Here is a 21,042-nt window from a genome sequence, read left to right as displayed (position 1 = left end):
GAGCGATTAACTGTCATTTCAGTTATTTTTCATTTTCATAAACAACTAATTGACAGATGTTGGTTCAATGATTTATTTTCCTGTGAGCTCAATGCACACCTTGCACAGTTTCTCTACAGATTAAAAACAGATCCAGGCTGAACTGTGCGATGTAGTAGGGAGTTGTAGTTTCCAGCAGGCCAATATTCTTCATAGTTTATTGCAGAAAACGTGGTAATTAACTACAGTGACCATAATCCATTGCACACCTACTTGTCCGTTCTGTGTATATTTTATTCCTGCTACAGAAGAGACAGAAGAATGCATGATCATGAGGGGATATTGAGATGAGATGATGACTTGGAATTAAATAATAGTCATCAAATGTAATATACACAATAACTGAAATATTTTATTAAGGTAAAGTAATTGTGTTGTCACAGCATTCAACCCACAATGTGCTTCTGCACCTGCATTGCTTGCTGTTTGGGGTTTTAGGCTGGGTTTCTGTACAGCACTTTGAGATATCAGCTGATGTAAGACGGGCTATATAAATACATTTGATTTGACATAATGCATAGTGCATTTAATGTAAAAAATATACACTGCTCAAAAAAATAAAGGGAACACTTAAACAACACAATGTAACTCCAATTCAATCACACTTCTGTGAAATCAAACTGTCCACTTAGGAAGCAACACTGATTGACAATACATTTCACATGCTGTTGTGCAAATGGAATAGACAACAGGTGGAAATTATAGGCAATTAGCAAGACACCCCCAATAAAGGAGTGGTTCTGCAGGTGGTGACCACTTCTCAGTTCCTATGCTTCCTGGCTGATGTTTTGGTCACTTTTGAATGCTGGTGGTGCTTTCACCCTAGTGGTAGCATGAGACGGAGTCTACAACCAACACAAGTGGCTCAGGTAGTGCAGCTCATCCAGGATGGCACATCAATGCGAGCTGTGGCAAGAAGGTTTGCTGTGTCTGTCAGCGTAGTGTCCAGAGCATGGAGGCGCTACCAGGAGACAGGCCAGTACATCGGTAGACGTGGAGGAGGCCGTAGGAGGGCAACAACCCAGCAGCAGGACCGCTGTTTACAACTTCGAACACATTCCAGTGTTCGAAGTTGTAAACAACGCTGCATAGGATTTCTCTTAATGAGACTCTATGCAGCCAATGACAATGTCCACTTTAATGCCGGGAGCTGCTTGTTGATTTCACAGCTCTTAACACAGTTGTTCCACCTCCGACACTGTCAAAATATCAGCTATGCAGATGTCAGCTAAAGTGGATCTGATTCGGGCCCTAAGGCTGCATTTATATAGGCAGTCCAATTCTGATATGTTTTCCACTAATTGGTCTTTTGATCAGATCTTTTCACATCAGATCTTTTCATATCAGATATTTTTCTGAGCTTTTAGCATGTTCTGCACTGACACAAATGACTGATGATTGGCTGAAAGAAATTGATAAGAAGATTGTGGGAGCTGTTATGTTTGACTTTCAGTGCAGCTTTTGATGTCATTGATCATAACCTTTTGATGAAAAAAAAAACGTGTGTTATGGATTTGCATCCTCTGCCTTATTATGGATTGAGAGTTAACTATCTAATAGAACACAGAGGGGTTTTTCATTAATGGAAGCCTCTCTCATGCAAATTCAGTTGAGTGTGGTGTACCGCAGGGCAGCCGGTTAGGGTCATTCTTGATTTCTGTTTTTACAAATGACCCTCCACTGACCTTGAATAAAGCCTTGGTTTCTATGTACGCTGACAACTCAACAGTATTATAAATAACAGACACTTAACATAGAGCTCCAGTCAGTTTTAGAATGGGTAACTAGCAATAGGCTGGTGCTAAATATCTCAAAAACTAAAAGCATAATCTTTCAGACAAATTACCCACTCAACGCTAAACTTTGTTTAGGTCTTTTTATTGAATAAATGTGGCTATTGAGCAAGTTGAGGAGACTAAACTGCTGGGTGTAACCCTAGAGAGCAAGCTTTCATGGTCAAAACATAGACTCAATGGTTGCTAAAATGGAAAGAGGTCTGTTCATGATAGGGTGTTGCTCTATCAAAGTGTCAATAACATACGTGTCAGTCTCTCCTGGCTCAAAGTTGAGGAGAGATTGACTGCATCACTATTGGTCTTTGTGCGAGGTATTGATTTGTTGAAGGTACCAAACTGTCCGTTCAAGCAGTTGGCACACAGTTCAGACACTCCATCTGTACAACACAAGACATGCAACCAGAGGTCTCTTCACAGTCCCCAGGTCCAGAACAGAGGCTGGGAAACACACAGTATTAAATAGAGTCCACGACTACATGGAACTCTCTGCCAACCCAGGTAACTCAAACTAGCGATTAAAAACAGATAAAACAAATAGATAGAAGAACACCTTATGGAATGACGAGGACTGTGAAGAGACACAGACATTTTTGATATATCTCGTATTGTAATCTGCACTGTACTATGCATTAGACCTTGATACTGTGTGTATGTACTCATATGAAGGCTATGTGTGAAGTTTTTAAATGTATTTCAGTCCTCGACTAATAGTGTTCTTTCCGTACTATCTATTGTTTCCTGTGGACCCCAGGAAGAGTAGCTGATGCTTTTGCAGCGACTAAAAAGGGGATCCTAATAAATACCAGGACCAATTAGTGGACAAAAGATCAGAATCGAGCTGCCTGTGTAAACGCAGCCTGAGAGGAAAGTTAGTTACTATTGCACGTTCAGACATGAATAGTGTTCATTTAATTTGATAAGGCTTTTCATGCAAGGTATGGCTAATACACACTACAGTATATGGCTATGTATCCGTGTAAAGCTACACATTATTTGGTCATGTATGGCTTATATATTATTATTATATAAAATTGTAGAGAATTTTACATGACATGTTACAGGAGTGAAACTACAACTGCCATTTTAAAACGATTATATTTCCCAACTAGATAGTAATTTAAAAAGTGAATACATTGGGAGTAACAACGTATTGCTTAAATCATCCATGGTTGGTGTATCATCCCATTACGTTAAATGACCTGTAACCTACAATTTCTAGGATAGTCATTGCTAAAACTGTCACAGCATCCCGAATGAAGACGAGGATATTTGAGAAGAGCGAATAGGCTTTTCGTTCAGGACTTTTATTAATTCTGGCACCGTGTAACTGCAAGTGGCAGCTCCTATTCACCAAGTCAAATTCTGGGTACGTGTAAATGTTCTTGGCAAATAAAGTGAATCTGATTATTTTTTTATTTATTTTTTATTTAACTGAAGTACCTGAATGTAACACACTCTTTCTGAACTGGTTAGGACTGAACAGCCTAAATGCAGCTGTTTTCTTTATCCGCACTTAGAAATCTGCGGAGTGAATCCCTGCACTTCTATAACCCATTCTAACTACAGATGTATTTTCGTGAATAAGCCATCCAAGGCATTTACAATGTAGTGCAAGAATCTATCAAGGTTAAGGCAACGTAAGAGGTGGTCTGGTTTGCTGCAATGGTTCTACGGAGAGAGGAGACAACGGTGGTTCTAAGGTGACAGGAGACAACGGTGGTTCTAAGATGACAGGAGACAACGGTGGTTCTAAGGTGAGAGGAGACAACGGTGGTTCTAAGATGACAGGAGACAACGGTGGTTCTAAGGTGAGAGGAGACAACGGTGGTTCTAAGGTGAGAGGAGACAACGGTGGTTCTAAGGAGAGAGGAGACAACGGTGGTTCTAAGGTGAGAGGAGACAACGGTGGTTCTAAGGAGAGAGGAGACAACACCTAGGGGTAATGCAGCAGTACTGGAGGGTATATGGCACTGTGTGAATGAAAAGTGGGCAGCATAGTTCTCCTGAGGGCTCCATCCGGTTTCTGGGTCCCGCATGTCCCCCTGAGGGCTTTTCACACTGCTGAGCCAAACCAGCCCAGTTCGGTTTGGGTTGTCCCGACAGTGTGAAACCGGTACAGGTGATCTGACTCTCAAATCGTACTGTGTCTCTGTACAGTTGATTGGTGACTCCTGTCTTCTAGCCCTGGGCCGTGTTCACTGGGCACGAAGAGGAAGAAATGAGCAAATTTTCATTGTTCGTTGAACAACATTTTGAAACGTTTTGCTACGGAGTGCCCTAATAAACACGACCTAGGTCTACTGTGACATCTCCTCCCATCTGTCCTCCTATTCCTGGTCTGTGAGGTAGAAGCCCAGCTTGGCCACAGTCATCTCCCTCCGTAGACGTGTCACTCCACAGAACATCTGCTCAGCTGGGGGGAGGGGGGGGGGGGGGCAGAGACAGACAAAGACATGAGGTTTAAATGGTTTCAGTCAGTTTCAGAACGGCAGACAGATTTAAATGTCTGCATTAACAAAGCTAACTTATTGCCACTGTCATTTTTCACTGTTTAAATGGGTCTATTGTTGAGCTCTCTGTGTCTATCTTTTAGAAGGGGACGTCAGACTTACCATCATGTCTGACCAGCCCTGCTGAATTAACGGATATATGAAGAAGTACACACGGTTGTGATCTAGAGGAGCGGAATTGAGGAAGGGCTCACACACACTTTCAAACAAAAAGTTCTCTCACATAGGCCTACGTGATAAAAGTATTATATCACAAAAGTAGTCATATTTATATGTCTTAAGTGTTGAGGAGGATAAGTGAATACATATTTTATTTTCAATACATTTTCAAATATATTTTTCAAAAAACAACAAACATGGTTGCTAGGTACCCGTGCCGCTGCGGAGGGAGAGATATAGTAGTAACTCTCTTCGTCACCCAGTTTGATTTGGTGCTTACAGGACCGGTATGCCGCTCAACGCACACTTCCTGTTATAGAGGCAGAGAAAAAAGGGGAAAAAAACACCAACTAACTCACTCATTTATGGAATTCTACGGCGTCTGGTTTCCCGGACACAAATTAAGCTTAAACATGTACTTAAAAGCACTTTCAAGGGAGATTCTCATGAGCAAGTTCTTTCGTCCAGGACTAGGCTTAACTGGGTCTGGAAACCGGCAATACATGTAGAAGACATAACAACATGATTGTTAGTTGTTTAACATCAGAAATGGAACAAATAAAAATGACCTTAAAAGCTGAACACTGAACAGATATGGAGTCGCTTCCTCCACGGAGGAGTGTAGCATCTGAGAAATGTAGTATATTAGACTACAGACAAGATGCCTTACAAGACCTGTCTATGTTAGACTACAGACACACTGTGAGGACAGACAAGATGCCTTACAAGACCTGTCTATTTAGACTACAGACACACTGTGAGGACAGACAAGATGCCTTACAAGACCTGTCTATGTTAGACTACAGACACACTGTGAGGACAGACAGATGCCTTACAAGACCTGTCTATGTTAGACTACAGACACACTGTGAGGACAGACAAGCTGCCTTACAAGACCTTCTATGTTAGATACAGACCACACTGTTGAGACAGACAAGATGCCTTACAAGACCTGTCTATGTTAGACTACAGACACACTGTGAGGACAGACAAGATGCCTTACAAGACCTGTCTATGTTAGACTACAGACACACTGTGAGGACAGACAAGATGCCTTACAAGACCTGTCTATGTTAGACTACAGACACACTGTGAGGACAGACAAGATGCCTTACAAGACCTGTCTATGTTAGAACTACAGACACACTGTGAGGAACAGACAAGCTGCCTTACAAGACGTGTATGTTGAGACTACAGACACACTGGGAGGACAGACAATGCCCTTACAAGACCTGTTATGTTAGACTACAGACACACTGGTGAGGACAGACAAGCTGCCTCTTACAAAACTGTGTATGTTAGACTACAGACACACTGTGAGGACAGACAAGCTGCCTTACAAGACCTGTGTATGTTAGACTACAGACAAGCTGGGAGGACAGACAAGATGGCAGTGAACAACAACAAGACATGGCTGGACAGAGTGCTGGAGGGCATTCTGATGAGAGAGGAAGGGGTTAGCATACAGGACAGTGAACAACAGAGCACAGAACAGTTTGTTGTTAGTGGAAAATAAAAAAAGGTAATGAAATGATTCGCTCCTAAAGTTACTTACGTCTCTACTGCTGCCTTCAAGCCACTGGGGGAAAATAATTCAATCAACATTTGATTAGGAAGCATGAGGTGAAGCAGTGCTACATTAGCAGCGTAGCCCATTGATTCAACTCATTAGGACTCAGAGGAAAAAAAACGAGAAAAAAAACAGAACAGATTTGTGAAGAGAAAAACTAAACTAATCCATAGAAAGTCAGACCAATCAAGTTTGCATAATTTGTCACGGAGTCATGAATAATGATATTCAATATAGATTGACAGGTGTAATTGTGAAAAGTCACCAAGAGGAGAGAGAGAGTGTTGATTTGAGCATAAATATTACAAGATGGGTGTGGTTCAGTTGTGATTACTGTTGTCATGACCATTATCACGATACTCTGAAGTATCACAGCAAGGAAACAAAAACATGAAGCGGACTACATTTTCTGAGGAAAACAGTCCCAATGTTTAAAAAATAAAAACAACCTTAAAAAACATTATAATAAAGGTGTGATCACGTTTTAATAACATTTGAGGGATAACTCACTTGGGCCCGCCACACTCTATGGCGTTGGCTTTGACCACGGGTAAAGCTGACAAGGCCACCGGCTGGATGGTTAGAGAGTTGTTCTCCACTGCATTCTGTACTGACTGAGACAACTGTGGCCCAGAGTCACAATGCATTAATAACAACAACAAACTATACATGCACACAAAAGCCTTTCCCCGCCCGACACACGTACATGTATTAACATATTACGCTAATATAATAGTTACGGTATTCTATTATGCTAATATAATAGTTATGGTATTATATTACGCTAATATAACAGTTACGGTATTCTATTATGCTAATATAACAGTTATGGTATACTATTACGCTAATATAATAGTTATGGTATTATATTACGCTAATATAATAGTTACGTATTCTATTATGCTAATATAATAGTTATGGTATACTATTATGCTAATATAATAGTTATGGTATACTATTATGCTAATATAATAGTTATGTTACTGTATTATATTCTGCTATTAGAAAAGTTATGGTATACTATTATATTATGCTAATATAATAGTTATGGTATACTATTATGCTAGTATAATAGTTATGATATCCTATTATATTATGCTAACAAAATAGTTATGGTATACTATTATGCTAATACAAAAGTTATGGTACTGTATTCTATTCTGCTATTAGAATAGTTATAGTATTCTATTCTGCTATTAGAATAGTTATAGTATTCTATTCTGCTATTAGAATAGTTATGGTATTTTATTCTATTGCGCTATTAGAATAGTTATGGTATTCTATTCTATTCTGCTATTAGAATAGTTATGGCAATATATTATATTCTGCTATTAGAATAGTTATGGTATTCTATTATACTCTGCTATTAGAATAGTTATGGTATTCTATTATATTATGCTATTAGAATAGTTATGGTATTCTATGTACAGAGAAACATGCAGGTACTGGTACCTCAGATCGTGTGAAGGAGAGGCAGGGGCTGATGTCCTCCCTGTATATCCGCACCAGGAAGGCTGAACTTCTGTCCAGACTAGGTCTGTTTCTCCAGGTCAAGAACTCTGCATACAGAATGTTGTCCATCTGAGGAGAGGAGATATAATTGATTAGTTATTTTCCTGTATTTGATTTGCTGTGGATATGGATTGATATGTAATAAACATGATTGTATTAGGGAATAGCTTACAGTCCTGTGAAAAAGTATTTGACTCCTTTCTGATTTTCTCTATTTTGCACATTTTTGATACTGAATGTTATCAGATCTTCAACCAAAACGTAAGATTAGATAAAGGGAACCTGAGTTTACGAAAATAAAATGGATACTTATTTAATTAACAAAGTTATGCAACACCAAATTCCCCTGTGTGTAAAAGTAATTCCCCCTTACACTCAATAACTGGTTGTGACACCTTTAGTTGCAATGGCTGCAACCAACCACTTCTTGTAGTTGTTGATCAGTCTCTTACGTCGCTCTGGAGGAATTTTGGCCCACTCTTGCATGCAGAACTGCTGTCTGTGAGCTGATGCAGAAGAGCAGCTGGGTCATGCAATAAAACAATGATCCAAAACACACAATCAAGTCTACATGAAAATGGCTAAAAAACAACACATTTAAAGTGTTGAAATGGCCTATTTAAAAGTTCAGACTTAATCGCAAATTAGATGTTGTGGCAGTACTAGAAATGAGCAGTTCATGCTTGAAAACCCACAAATGTCGCTGTGTTAAAGCAGTTCTGCACAGAAGAGTGGGCCATAACTCCTCCAGAGCGATGTGAGAGACTGATCAACAACTACAGGAAGAATTTGGTTTGATTTAATACAGCTAAAAGGTGGCACAACCAGTTAAGGTGGCACAACCAGTTATTGAGTGTAAGGTGGCAATTACTTTTCACACAGGGGCATTGGGTGTTGCATGACTTGTCAGGTATGAAGATAAGACCCAGATGGAGACCACGTCGAATAAACAATAGTTAAATACTCCAACAGGGGCAGGCAATAGACAAGTCAAGGCAGGCAGGGGTCAGTAACCTGGAATCGGGAGACAAAGGGCTGTGAGACATGGGTTTGACCCTGGACACATGAAAGGTGGGATGTATACGAAGGGTACGGGGCATCAGAAGCAGAGGGGCTAATGATCTTGGGGAACGGGCCGCTAAACCGGGTGGGAAGAGTTTGCGGGATTCCACCCGGAGGGGCAGATCCCGGGTGGATAGCCATACCTTCTGCCCGAGACGATACCGGGGAGCCGGGGTCCGATGGCGATCCGCTTGTCGTCGATACCTGGAGGTGGTCTTGAGGGCTGACCGGGCTCTCCTCCAGGTACGATGACAGCAGCGGACAAACATCCTGACAGAAGGGTATGCCAACCTCCTCTTCCTGCTCAGGGCAGAGCGGGGGCTGATACCCCAGGGAACACTCAAACGGTGATAGGCCCGTGGCAGAGCAGGGAAGGGTTTTGCGGGAGTATTCCACCCACACCAGCTGCTGGCTCAACTCCGGGAGCCCGGGTGGCAGGCAAACCTGGAGGAATGGGCCCACTCCAGGACCGCGGAGTGGACAGCGTCAGGCACAAACATCCGGTTTTCTGGGCCCCCCCTCCCAGAGTTCGGCTGGGACCGCTGCACCTCCCAGACCTGTTTCCCAATACTCCAGCTGAGTGCCGTTGCCAGACACAAGGTGTGAAGGATGGTCTCGGGCTCCGGGGAGGTAGCTGTGGGGTTATAGCGGCGAGACAGGGCATTCTTGAACCCCATCTGGTAGGAGAGGGAAATGTTGAACCGGGTAAACAACAGGACCCATCTTGCCTGCCTGGAGTTGAGGCGCTTGGCGGTGCAGAGATACTCCAGGTTTTTGTGCTCGGTCCACACAATGAACGGATGTTCCGCCCCTTCGAGCCAGTGCCTCCATTCATCCAATGCCATCTTCACCGCGAGAAGCTCCCAATTCCCCACATCGCAATTCCTCTCCGTGGCCGTGAGACGGTGGGGGAGAAGGCGGCGCAGGGATGCAGCTTCAAGGTTCAGGGCAGAACGTTGAGACAGAACAGCCCTCACTCCCACATCCGAAGCATCGGCCTTCACCACAAACTAACGGGAAGGGTCCGGATGAACCAGGATCGGATACCGTGGTGAAGCAGTGTTTAAGGTCCCGGGAATGCCCGGTCCGCGGCCGTGGGCCACAAGAACAGAACCTTGGTAGAGGTGAGGGAAGACAGGGGAGAGGCCAGGCTGCTGTAACCCTGGATAAAATGGCGATCAAAGTGGGCGAACCCCAGGAAGCGTTGCAGCTGCACCCTGTACGTAGGCTGAGGCCAATCCACCATCGCTTTCACCTTCTCAGGATCCATCTTGATGCTCCTAGCAGAGATGATGTAGACCAGAAAGGGAATGGTGGAGCGATGGAACTTGCACTTTCCCGCCTAATGAACAACTGGTTCTTCAGAAGGCACTGGAGAACCTGCCGGACATAGAGCACACGTTCTTGGGGGGAGCGGGAGAATACCAGGATGTCATCAACGTAGACAAAGATGAACCGGTTCAGCATGTCGCGGAGAACGTCATTCATCAGAGCCTGGAACATGGCAGGGGCATTGGTGAGGCCAAAGGGCATGACCAGATATTCGTAGTGGCCGCTGGCCGTGTTGAAGGCGGTCTTCCACTCGTCCCCCTCTCATATCCCCACCAGGTGGTAGGGCGTTACGTAGATCCAGCTTGGAGAACACAGTGGCACCCTGGAGCGGCTCAAAAGCCAAGGAAATGAGTGGTAGCGGATAACGGTTCTTTACAGTGATGTCATTGAGTCCCCGGTAGTCTCCACGAAGAAGAACCCTGCACCAGCGGGAAAGGAAGAGGGACGGATAAATCCAGTAGCTAGGGAGTCCCCAATGTAGTCCTCCATAGCCTTGGTTTCAGGTCCCGACAGCGAGTACAGACAACCACGGGGTGGCGTGGTGCTAGGGAGAAGGTCAATCCCGCAGACATAGGGGTGGTGCGGCAGAAGGGAAGTGGCTTTTTACCAGGCACGAGGACACAAAATGACCAAAAGTCCCGCAATACAGACAGCTCCTTGTGCTGATCTGATGTTGCCATTCCGCTGGCGACAGCCCAGCCCTGCCCAGTTGCATGGGCTCAGAAAACAGTGCCTCGGCCGTCCTCGATGATTCCCGTGGAAGGTCGGGAAATCTCGGGTTCTCTCGGCTACGGGACCGTCGGGGACTTCCGTGATGACTCGGAGGCAAGATGTAATCCCTGGACGTGCGAGTGAAATCGAATTTCCTCTCCATTCGTTGTTCCCGCAACCGTCCATCAATGCTAGCAGCGCCGCCCCACCGGCCAATCCACCTTCCCGGAAGCCCCGGTTACCTCCTCCTGAACGCTTTAATGGAGAGCCGAGCACCCGTCGGGCATTTCTAGCTATGTGTGCCCTCATTTTCGAGCTTCAGCCCTCCCCCTTCACCTCGGATCGCTCCAAAATAGCTTACTCCATCACTCTGATGTCTGGAAAGGCTCTCACCTGGGCTACCGCCATATGGGAACAGCAGCCGGCCATATGCGCGAGCCTGGAGGGGTTCGTGGGAGAGGTGAGGAAGGTCTTTGATGACCCGTTCTCTGGGAAAGAAGCAGCCCAGAAGCTAATCCAGCTCCGGCAGGACGCCTGCACCGTGGCCGACTACGCGGTCGATTTACGTACGTTGGCAGAGGAGAGTGCGTGGAACCCGGAAGCACTGTTCGACATGTTCCTGCACGGCGTCTTGTAAGAGGTTAATATTCCAACAGGGTCAGGCAATAGACAGGGGTCAGTAACCCAGGGCAACGGTACTGGGCGGCAGACAGGCTCAGGGTCAGGCAGAGGTCAGTAACCCAGAGGTGGGGCAACGGTACCGGGCGGCAGACAGGCTCAGGGTTCAGGCAGAGGTCAGTAATCCAGAGGGGGCAAAGGTACAGGTCGGCAGGCAGGCTCAGGGTCAGGCAGAGGTCGTAACCCAGGGGGCAAAGGTACAGGTCGGCAGGCAGGCTCAGGGTCAGGCAGAGTAGTCAGGCAGGCGGGCTCAGAGTCAGGACAGGCAAGGGTCAAAACCAGGAGGACGAGAAAAGAGAGACTGGAAAAAAGCAGGAGCTGAGACAAAACGCTGGTAGACTGAACAAACAAGACGATCTAGCACCAGACAAACAGAGAACACAGGTATAAATCACAAGGGATGTACACAGGGAAGACACCTGGAGGAGGGTGGAGACAATCACAGACAGGTGAAACAGATCAGGGTGTGACATAAATCTGTTTATGAAATAAGTATCCATTTTATTTTATTTTTATAAACTCTGGTTCCCATTATCTAATATTAGGTTTTGGTTGAATATCTGATAACATTCAGTATCAAAAATTTGCTAAAGTAGAGACATTTTGAAAGGGGGCAAATCGTTTTTCACAGCACTGTAGGTAGTTTAGTGTAGACAGCACACTACAGCTCACTACCACTTCCACATTCTATCCCCCAGGGGGCAGCAGCAACCTTGTCCAGATTTTTTATTTTATTTTATTTTTATTTCACCTTTATTTAACCAGGTAGGCTAGTTGAGAACAAGTTCTCATTTGCAACTGCGACCTGGCCAAGATAAAGCATAGCAGTGTGAACAGACAACACAGAGTTACACATGGAGTAAACAATAAACAAGTCAATAACATGGTAGAAAAAAAGAGAATCTATATACAATGTGTGCAAAAGGCATGAGGTAGGCAATAAATCGAATAATTACAATTTAGCAGATTAACACTGGAGTGATAAATCATCAGATGATCATGTGCAAGAAGAGATATTGTATCTGGTGTGCAAAAGAGCAAAAGTAAATAAATAAGACAAGCAGTAGGGGGGTGAGGTAGGTAAATTGGGTGGTAGTTTACAGATGGACTATGTACAGCTGCAGCGATCGGTTAGCTGCTCGGATAGCAGATTTTTAAAGTTGTTGAGGGAGATAAAAGTCTCCAACTCAGAGATTTTTGCAATTCGTTCCAGTCGCAGGCAGCAGAGAACTGGAAGGAAGGCGTCCAAATGAGGTTTTAGCTTTAGGGATGATCAGTGAGATACACCTGCTGGAGCGCGTGCTTGCGGGTGGGTGTAGCCATCGTGACCAGTGAACTGAGATAAGGCGGCACTTTACCTAGCATAGCCTTGTAGATGACCTGGAGCCAGTGGGTCTGACGACGAACATGTAGCGAGGGCCAGCCGACTAGGGCATACAGGTCGCAGTGGTGGGTCGTATAAGGTGCTTTAGTACAAAAACGAATGGCACTGTGATAAACTGCATCCAGTTTGCTGAGTAGAGTGTTGGAAGCATTTTGTAGATGACATCGCGAAGTCGAGGATCGGCAGGATAGTCAGTTTTACTAGGGTAAGTTTGGCGGCGTGAGTGAAGGAGGCTTTGTTGCGGAATAGAAAGCCGATTCTTGATTTGATTTTGGATTGGAGATGTTTGATATGAGTCTGGAAGGAGAGTTTGCAGTCTAGCCAGACACCTAGGTACTTATAGATGTCCACATATTCTAGGTCGGAACCGTCCAGGGTGGTGATGCTAGTCGGGCGTGCGGGTGCAGGCAGCGAACGGTTGAAAAGCATGCATTTGGTTTTACTAGCGTTTAAGAGCAGTTGGAGGCCACGGAAGGAGTGTTGTATGGCATTGAGCTCGTTTGGAGGTTAGATAGCACAGTGTCCAAGGAAGGGCCGGAAGTATATAGAATGGTGTCGTCTGCGTAGAGGTGGATCAGGGAATCGCCCGCAGCAAGAGCAACATCATTGATGTATACAGAGAAAAGAGTCGGCCCGAGAATTGAACCCTGTGGTACCCCATAGAGACTGCCAGAGGACCGGACAACATGCCCTCCGATTTGACACACTGAACTCTGTCTGCAAAGTAGTTGGTGAACCAGGCAAGGCAGTCATTAGAAAAACCGAGGCTACTGAGTCTGCCGATAAGAATATGGTGATTGACAGAGTCGAAAGCCTTGGCCAGGTCGATGAAGACGGCTGCACAGTAATGTCTTTTATCGATGGCGGTTATGATGTCGTTTAGTACCTTGAGCTGGGCTGAGGTGCATCCGTGACCGGCTCGGAAACCGGATTGCACAGCGGAGAAGGTACGGTGGGATTCGAGATGGTCAGTGATCTGTTTGTTGACTTGGCTTTCGAAGACCTTAGATAGGCAGGGCAGGATGGATATAGGTCTGTAACAGTTTGGGTCCAGGGTGTCTCCCCCTTTGAAGAGGGGGATGACCGCGGCAGCTTTCCAATCCTTGGGATCTCAGATGATACGAAGGAGAGGTTGAACAGGCTGGTAATAGGGGGTGCGACAATGGCGGCGGACAGTTTCAGAAATAGGGGGTCCAGATTGTCAAGCCCAGCTGATTTGTATGGGTCCAGGTTTTCCAGCTCTTTCAGAACATCTGCTATCTGGATTTGGGTAAAGGAGAAGCTGGGAGGCTTGGGCGAGTAGCAGCGGGGGACGGGGCTGTTGGCCAAGGTTGGAGTCGCCAGGAAGAAGGCATGGCCAGCCATTGAGAAATGCTTGTTGAAGTCTTCGATTATCACGGATTTATCGGTGGTGACCGTGTTACCTAGCCTCAGTGCAGTGGGGCAGCTGGGAGGAGGTGCTCTTGTTCTCCATGGACTTTACAGTATCCCAGAACTTTTTGGAGTTAGAGCTACAGGATGCGAATTTTCTGCTTGAAAAAGCTGGCCTTTGCTTTCCTGACTGACTGCGGTGATTGGTTCCTGACTTCCCTGAACAGTTGCATATCGCGGGGCTCTTCGATGCTATTGCAGTTCGCCACAGGATGTTTGTGCTGGTCGAGGGCAGTCAGGTCTGGAGTGAACCAAGGGCTATATCTGTTCTTGGTTCTGCATTTTTTGAACGGAGCATGCTTGTCTAATATGGTGAGGAAGTAACATTAAGAATGACCAGGCACCTCAACTGACGGGATGAGGTCAATATCCTTCCAGGGTACCCGGGCCAGGTCGATTAAGAAAGGCCTGCTCGCAGAAGGTTTTGGAGCGTTTGACAGTGATGAGGGGTGGTCGTTTGACCGCAGACCCGTGGCGGATACAGCAATGAGGCAGTGATCGCTGAGATCTTGATTTGAAGACAGCAGAGGTGTATTTGGAGGGCAGGTGGTCAGGATAATGTCTATTAGGTGCCCATGTTTACGGATTTAGGTTGTACCTGTGGGTTCCTTGATGATTTTTGTGGAAAGATTGAGGGCATCAAAGCTTGGATTGTAGGACTGCCGGGGTGTTAAGCATATCCCAGTTTAGGTCACCTAACAGAACAAACTCTGAAGCTAGATGGGGAGCGATCAATTCACAGATGGTGTCCCAGGGAACAGCTGGGAGCTGAGGGGGGTCGGTACAGGCGCAACAGTGAGAGACTTATTTCTGGAGAGAATTAATTTTTAAAATAGAAGTTCGAACTGTTGGGCAATAGACCTGGAAAGTATGACAGAACTTTGCAGGCTATCTCTGCAAGTAGATTGCAACTCCTCCCCCTTTGGCAGTTCTACTCTGACGGAAGTGTATAGGTTGGGTATGGAAATCTCAGAATTTTTTGGTGCCTTCCTAAGCCAGGATTCGACACGGCAAGGACATCAGGATTGGCAGAGTGTGCTAAAGCGGTGAGTAAGGCAAAACTGAGGAGGAGGCTTCTGATGTTGACATGCATGAGCCAAGGCGTTTTTCGATCGCAGAAGTCAAACAAATGAGGGTGACTGGGGACATGCAGGGCCTGGTTTACCTCCACATCACCCGAGGAACAGAGGTAGTTAGGATGAGGGTTGCGGCTAAAGGCTATCAAAACTGGTCGCCTAGAGCGTTGGGGACAAAAATAAAAGGAGCAGATTATTGGGCGTGGTAGAATAGATTCTGGCATAATGTGCAGACAGGGGTATGGAGGGGCGCGGGTACAGCGGAGGCAAGCCCAGGCACTGGGGTGATGATAAGAGAGGTGTGATCTCTGGACATGCTGGTCTCATGGGTGAGGTCACCGCATGTGTGGGGGGGGGGACAAAAGGGGGTATCAGAGTACGGAGAGTGGAACTACAGGGTCCATTGCAAACCAAAACAATGACAATGAAAACTAGCCTGAACAACAGTATGCAAGGCATATTGATATTTGAGAGAGACATACAATAAGGCATAAAGGTGATTGCAGGTCTTGATTGAGAGCTAGCTAAAACAACAGGTAAGATAACAGCAGCAATAACAGGGTGCTAGTCTGACACAGCAACAACAGGTAAAAAATGGCGATGACTAGCAGAGAGGGCCTCGGAATTAACTACACACAGATCCTGAGTTAAAGCACAGAGCCGACAGATAAGACACAAATAAACAGAATGGAGTACCGTGAATTAATGGACAGTCAAGCATGCATCAGCTATGTAGCCAAGTGATCATAGTGTCCAGGGGGCAGCCGTAGATGGAGCAGAGGAGGCCTCCACTAAGCTAGCACGCGGCGTGTAAAGTTAGTAGCCCGGGGGGTGGTCTGCTCAGACGGAGGGGGTCTGCTCAGACGTGGTTGTGTCGACAGAGAATCCAAGCCAGATGGCGATGGCGAAAGAGAGGTTGTGAATTGTAGAATAGTGTTTGCTAACTGGTGCTAGCTTCGTGGCAGAAGATGCTGAGTCTGCTTGATAAGCGCATCAGGTGATGGTCAGTCAGTGTCCCAGTTGGCAGAGCCGTGAGGCTGCTGGTTCGTTTAGTGGCCACGAGGCTTTTCGTTTGTTTTCGAGTTTGGGCATGGCTTTTAGTACATATTTATGTTATGTCACCATCTGAACAAATAACGATTTGCTTGGACTGGCCGACCAAGAGGTCAAGAGGGAGCTGACCCTGGACTTAAAGGTAAGGTATCCGTCTCCTGGGTACATACATTTAACATCTAGGCACATACGCTGATTTCACACTTACAGTAGATGCACATCTTAAAATCAGGTTGAAGACTAGTTAACTAGGCCTAAGACTTAGCAGCGCAACAATATAAGTGCAACAATATTAGCAGGCTAGTTATCGGTTTGGTAACAATTGTAAGTGCGGTGAAGACGTGAGACAGATGCGTTCCCTTGGGGAAAGGGAAACAGGAGATAACCATTCATGTTTAAGTACCATATGTAATGTAGTTGTCACTTGTTAGTCTATAATTATCTGTTGTGTAATTAGGTACTGAAGTCATTACTTTAAACCGGTTTAAACCGGTTTAAACCGGTTTAACCGGTTTAACTGTCAGTACCAGTGTTGAATGTTAAAGTTTGACACTAGACATACTGATAATGTATCTGTGACACTGTGTGATTCTGTAGAATCTGATGATGTGACTTCCTATAAGCGTCTCTGGCTGGTGTTTTACAGAACATTAGGTGCTGTGTGGTTAATATAGAGGTAACTACGAAAATAAAGGAAATACCAACATACAGTGTCTTAATAGGATGTTGGGCCACCACCAACCGCCAGAACAGATTCAATGCACCTCGGTATATATTCTACAAGTGTCTGGAACTCTATTGGAGGGATGAGACACCATTCTTCCACGAGAAATTCCAGAATTTGGTGTTTTGTTGATGGTGGTGGAAAACACTGTCTCAGGCGCTGCTTCAGAATCTACCATAAGTGTTCAATTGGGTTGAGATCTGGTGACTGAGACACATCCTCTATATTCCTTTGAGAGCCCTCTTTCAGTCACTGAGATCTGGTGACTGAGACACATCTCTATGTTCCTTTGAGAGCCCTCTTTCAGTCACTGAGATCTGGTGACTGAGACACATCCTCTATATTCCTTTGAGAGCCCTCTTTCAGTCACTGAGATCTGGTGACAGACACATCCTCTAATATTCCTTTGAGAGCCCTCTTTCAGTCACTGAGATCTGGTGACTGAGACACATCCTCTATATTCCTTTGAGAGCCCTCTTTCAGTCACTGAGATCTGGTGACTGAGACACATCCTCTATATTCCTTTGAGAGCCCTCTTTCAGTCACTGAGATCTGGTGACTGAGACACATCCTCTATTGTTCCTTGAGAGCCCTCTTTCAGTCACTGAGATCTGGTGACTGAGACACATCCTCTATGTTCTTTTGAGAGCCCTCTTTCAGTCACTGAGATCTGGTGACTGAGACACATCTCTATGTTCTTTTGAGAGCCTTCTTTCAGTCACTGAGATTTGGTGCTGAGACACATCCTCTATGTTCCTTTGAGAGCCCTCTTTCAGTCACTGAGATCTCTTCTTCTAGCCATAATGGGCAACTGGGATTTTTTATACATGACCTAAGCATGATGGGATGTTAACCTGACCTAAGCATGATGGGACGTAAACATGACCCTAAGCATGATGGGATGTAAACATGACCCTAAGCATGATGGGACGTAAACATGACCCTAAGCATGATGGGACGTAAACATGGCCCTAAGCACGATGGAACGTTAACATGGCCCTAAGCATGATGGGACGTCACATGACCCTGAGCATGTTGGGACGTTAACATGGCCCTGAGCATGATGGGATGTTAACATGACCCTAAGCATGATGGACGTTAACATGACCCTAAGCACGATGGGACGTTAACATGACCCTAAGCACGATGGGACGTAAACATGACCCTGAGCATGATGGGATGTTAACATGACCTTAAGCACGATGGATGTTAATGACCTAAGCATGAGGGATGTTAACATGACCCTAAGCATGATGGGACGTAAACATGACCCTGAGCATGATGGGACGTTAACATGGCCCTAAGATGATGGGGTTAAATGACTAAGCATGATGGGACGTAACATGACCCTGACATGATGGGACGTTAACATGGCCCTAAGCATGATGGGACGTTAACATGGCCCTAAGCATGATGGGACGTTAACATGGCCCTAAGCATGATGGAACGTAACATGACCCTGAGCATGATGGGACGTTAACATGGCCCTAAGCATGACGGGATGTTATTGCTTAATTTACTCAGAAACACAACTGTGTGGAAGCACTTGCTTTCAATATACATTTTAATCCCTCATTTACCCAAGGGTTTCCTTTATTTTGGTAGTTCTGTATAAAGGGCCTTCTCATTAAAGATCTGCTAGACATTTTCTTTGCTTCTGCTCTGGAGATGTTCTCCCTGAATTCTTGTAATGACCGGATTGATGGTGATTGGTTTTACAGACCACTGTTTCCTTTTTTCACCCCCGAATTCCAGTTACAATGACGGACATTCACTTAGTCACTGAGGTCCAATAAAATGATCTAGATAACATTACACTGTAGAGGACCTAGAGACATTCACTTAGTCACTGAGGTCCATATAAAAATGATCTAGATAACATTACACCGTAGAGAGGCAAAGAGACATTTCACTTAGTCACTGAGGTCCATATAAAAATGATCTAGATAACATTACACCGTAGAGAGGACAAAGAGACATTCACTTAGTCACTGAGGTGCATATAAAAATGATCCAGATAATATTACACCGTAGAGAGGACAAAGAGACATTCACTTACATGTACATTTTATTGTGTATTATTCTGTGGGGTTTTTTGTGTGTGTAATTTTACTGTACTTTGTCTTTTTTAAGCACATGAACAACTGAATTTCCCCCCGGTAGGAAAATAAAGTTGATCTAATCTAGTCGGCCGAATAAATAAATACAATAAAATAAAAACTGACCCATGAACCATAATTTACATCCTGATCATACTTTTAAGCAGGAATAATGGCTACAGAAATGCCTCCATATACAAAGCTTCTCATGATATAGAGTATCCAGGTGAAAGCTATGATCCCTTGATTGATGTCACCTGTTAAATCAACTTCAAATCAGTGTAGATGAAGGGGAGGAGACAGGTTAAATAAGAATTTATAAGCCTTGAGACAATTGAGACATGGATTGTGTACGTGTGCCATTCAGAGGGTGAACGGGCAAAACAAAAGATTTAAGTGTCTTTGAATAGGGTATGGTAGTAGGTGACAGGTGCACCGGTTTGTGTCAAGAACTTCAACGCTGCTGGGTTTTTCACATTCAACCGTTTCCTGTGTGTATCAAGAATGGTCCACCAACCAAAGTACATCCAGCCAACTTGACACAACTGTGAGAAGCATTGGAGTCAACATGGGTCAGCATCCCTGTGGAATGCTTTCGACACCTTGTAGAGTCCATGTCCTGACGAATTGAGGTTGTTCAGAGGGTAAAAGGGGAGGAGAGGTGCAACTCAATATTAGGACGGTGTTCATAATGTTTTGTACACTCAGTGTATAGGCGCTGTTATAAAGTCCTTTTTAATTTCAGTTGTCCCAAAGAGTTTTACAGTCACCCCATCCTAGACCCAAAGACCAAGCAGAATCACAGTGGCAAAGGAACAACAAGAAGGAAACCTTGAGGAACCAGAGGTGTGTGGTTACCTGGCGGCTGAGAGACCGTGGCCTCTCCCCCTGCTCTGCCCAGTAGGGTTCATAGGTCACAGAGACAGAGTGACCCAGAACCAGACATAGAATCAGCAAGAGGAGCGTAGGAACAGTAGGCTGAGAAAGGAGAGATGGAGAGAAGGACAGATGGAGGGAGGGAGAGAGGAGGGAGGAAAGAAGAAGATATGGATGGAGGAAGGGAGGGAGAGAAGGAGAGATGGAGGGAGGGATGGAGGGAGAGAAGGAGATGAGGGATACAGGGAGAGAAGGAGATGGAGGGATGGAGAGAAGGAGAGATGAGGGAGAGAAGGAGATGGAGGGAGGGAGGGAGAGAAAGAGAAATGGAGGGAGGGAGGGAGAGAAAGAGAGATGGAGAGATTGAAAGAGAAAGAAGAAGAGGGCAGGGAAAGATGACGATCAAGAGAACAGGAAGATGAAAATAGAAAGGGAAGAGAGCTAGAGAAATGAAGAAAAAAGGGAAGTAAGGAGAGAAATACATTGACAAGAGTTATAGTGGGAAGCAGTAGTAGAGTTATAGTTGGGAAGTCGGGGAGTAGAGGATAGTAGAAGAGCAGTAGTAGAGTTATAGGTGAGTAGTAGACATAGTAGAAGCATATAATAGTAGGAAGCAGTATAGTTAGAGTTATAGTAATGTGAAGCAAGTAGTAGAGTTATAGTGGGAAGGCAGTAGTAGAGTTATAGTGGGTAGAGAGTAGTCAGAGTTAAGTGGAAGCAGTAGTAGAAGTATAGTAGGAAAGAGTAGTAGAGGTTAAGTAGTGAGCAGTAGAGAGTTATAGTAGGAGCAGTAGTAGAGTTATAGTAGGAAGCAGTAGTAGAGTGTATATAGTGGGAAGCAGTAGTGAGAGTTTAGTGGGAAGCATGAGTAGAGTTATAGTAGGAAGCAGTAGTAGGTTATAGTAGGAAGCAGTAGTAGAGTTTATAGTAGGAAGCAGTAGTAGAGTTATAGTAGGACAGTTATGTTAGCAGTTATGTGTTATGGTAGCAGAGTAGTAAGAGTTATAGTAGGAAGCAGTAGTAAGCGTTA

At 44.9% G+C, this 21,042-nt stretch overlaps 1 long non-coding RNA gene and 1 pseudogene across 1 annotated transcript; one reads left to right on the top strand and one right to left on the bottom strand.

The window, feature by feature from the left end:
• Nucleotides 1–59: 59 nt before the first annotated feature.
• The window catches only part of LOC112070265 (guanine nucleotide exchange factor for Rab-3A-like), a 32,081-nt pseudogene continuing 11,098 nt past the window's right edge, over nucleotides 60–21,042 (bottom strand).
• LOC139024269 (uncharacterized) lies at nucleotides 20,414–20,969 on the top strand. Its single transcript, XR_011475547.1, has 3 exons — nucleotides 20,414–20,542; nucleotides 20,801–20,834; nucleotides 20,934–20,969. It is a non-coding gene; the product is annotated as an uncharacterized lncRNA (long non-coding RNA).

Source organism: Salvelinus sp. IW2-2015, unplaced genomic scaffold (genome assembly GCF_002910315.2).
Source record: "Salvelinus sp. IW2-2015 unplaced genomic scaffold, ASM291031v2 Un_scaffold1270, whole genome shotgun sequence".
NCBI classification, from domain to species: Eukaryota; Metazoa; Chordata; class Actinopteri; order Salmoniformes; family Salmonidae; genus Salvelinus; species Salvelinus sp. IW2-2015.
Note: the sequence above shows the minus strand (reverse complement) of the source record. Positions and strands in the feature narration are given on the sequence as shown.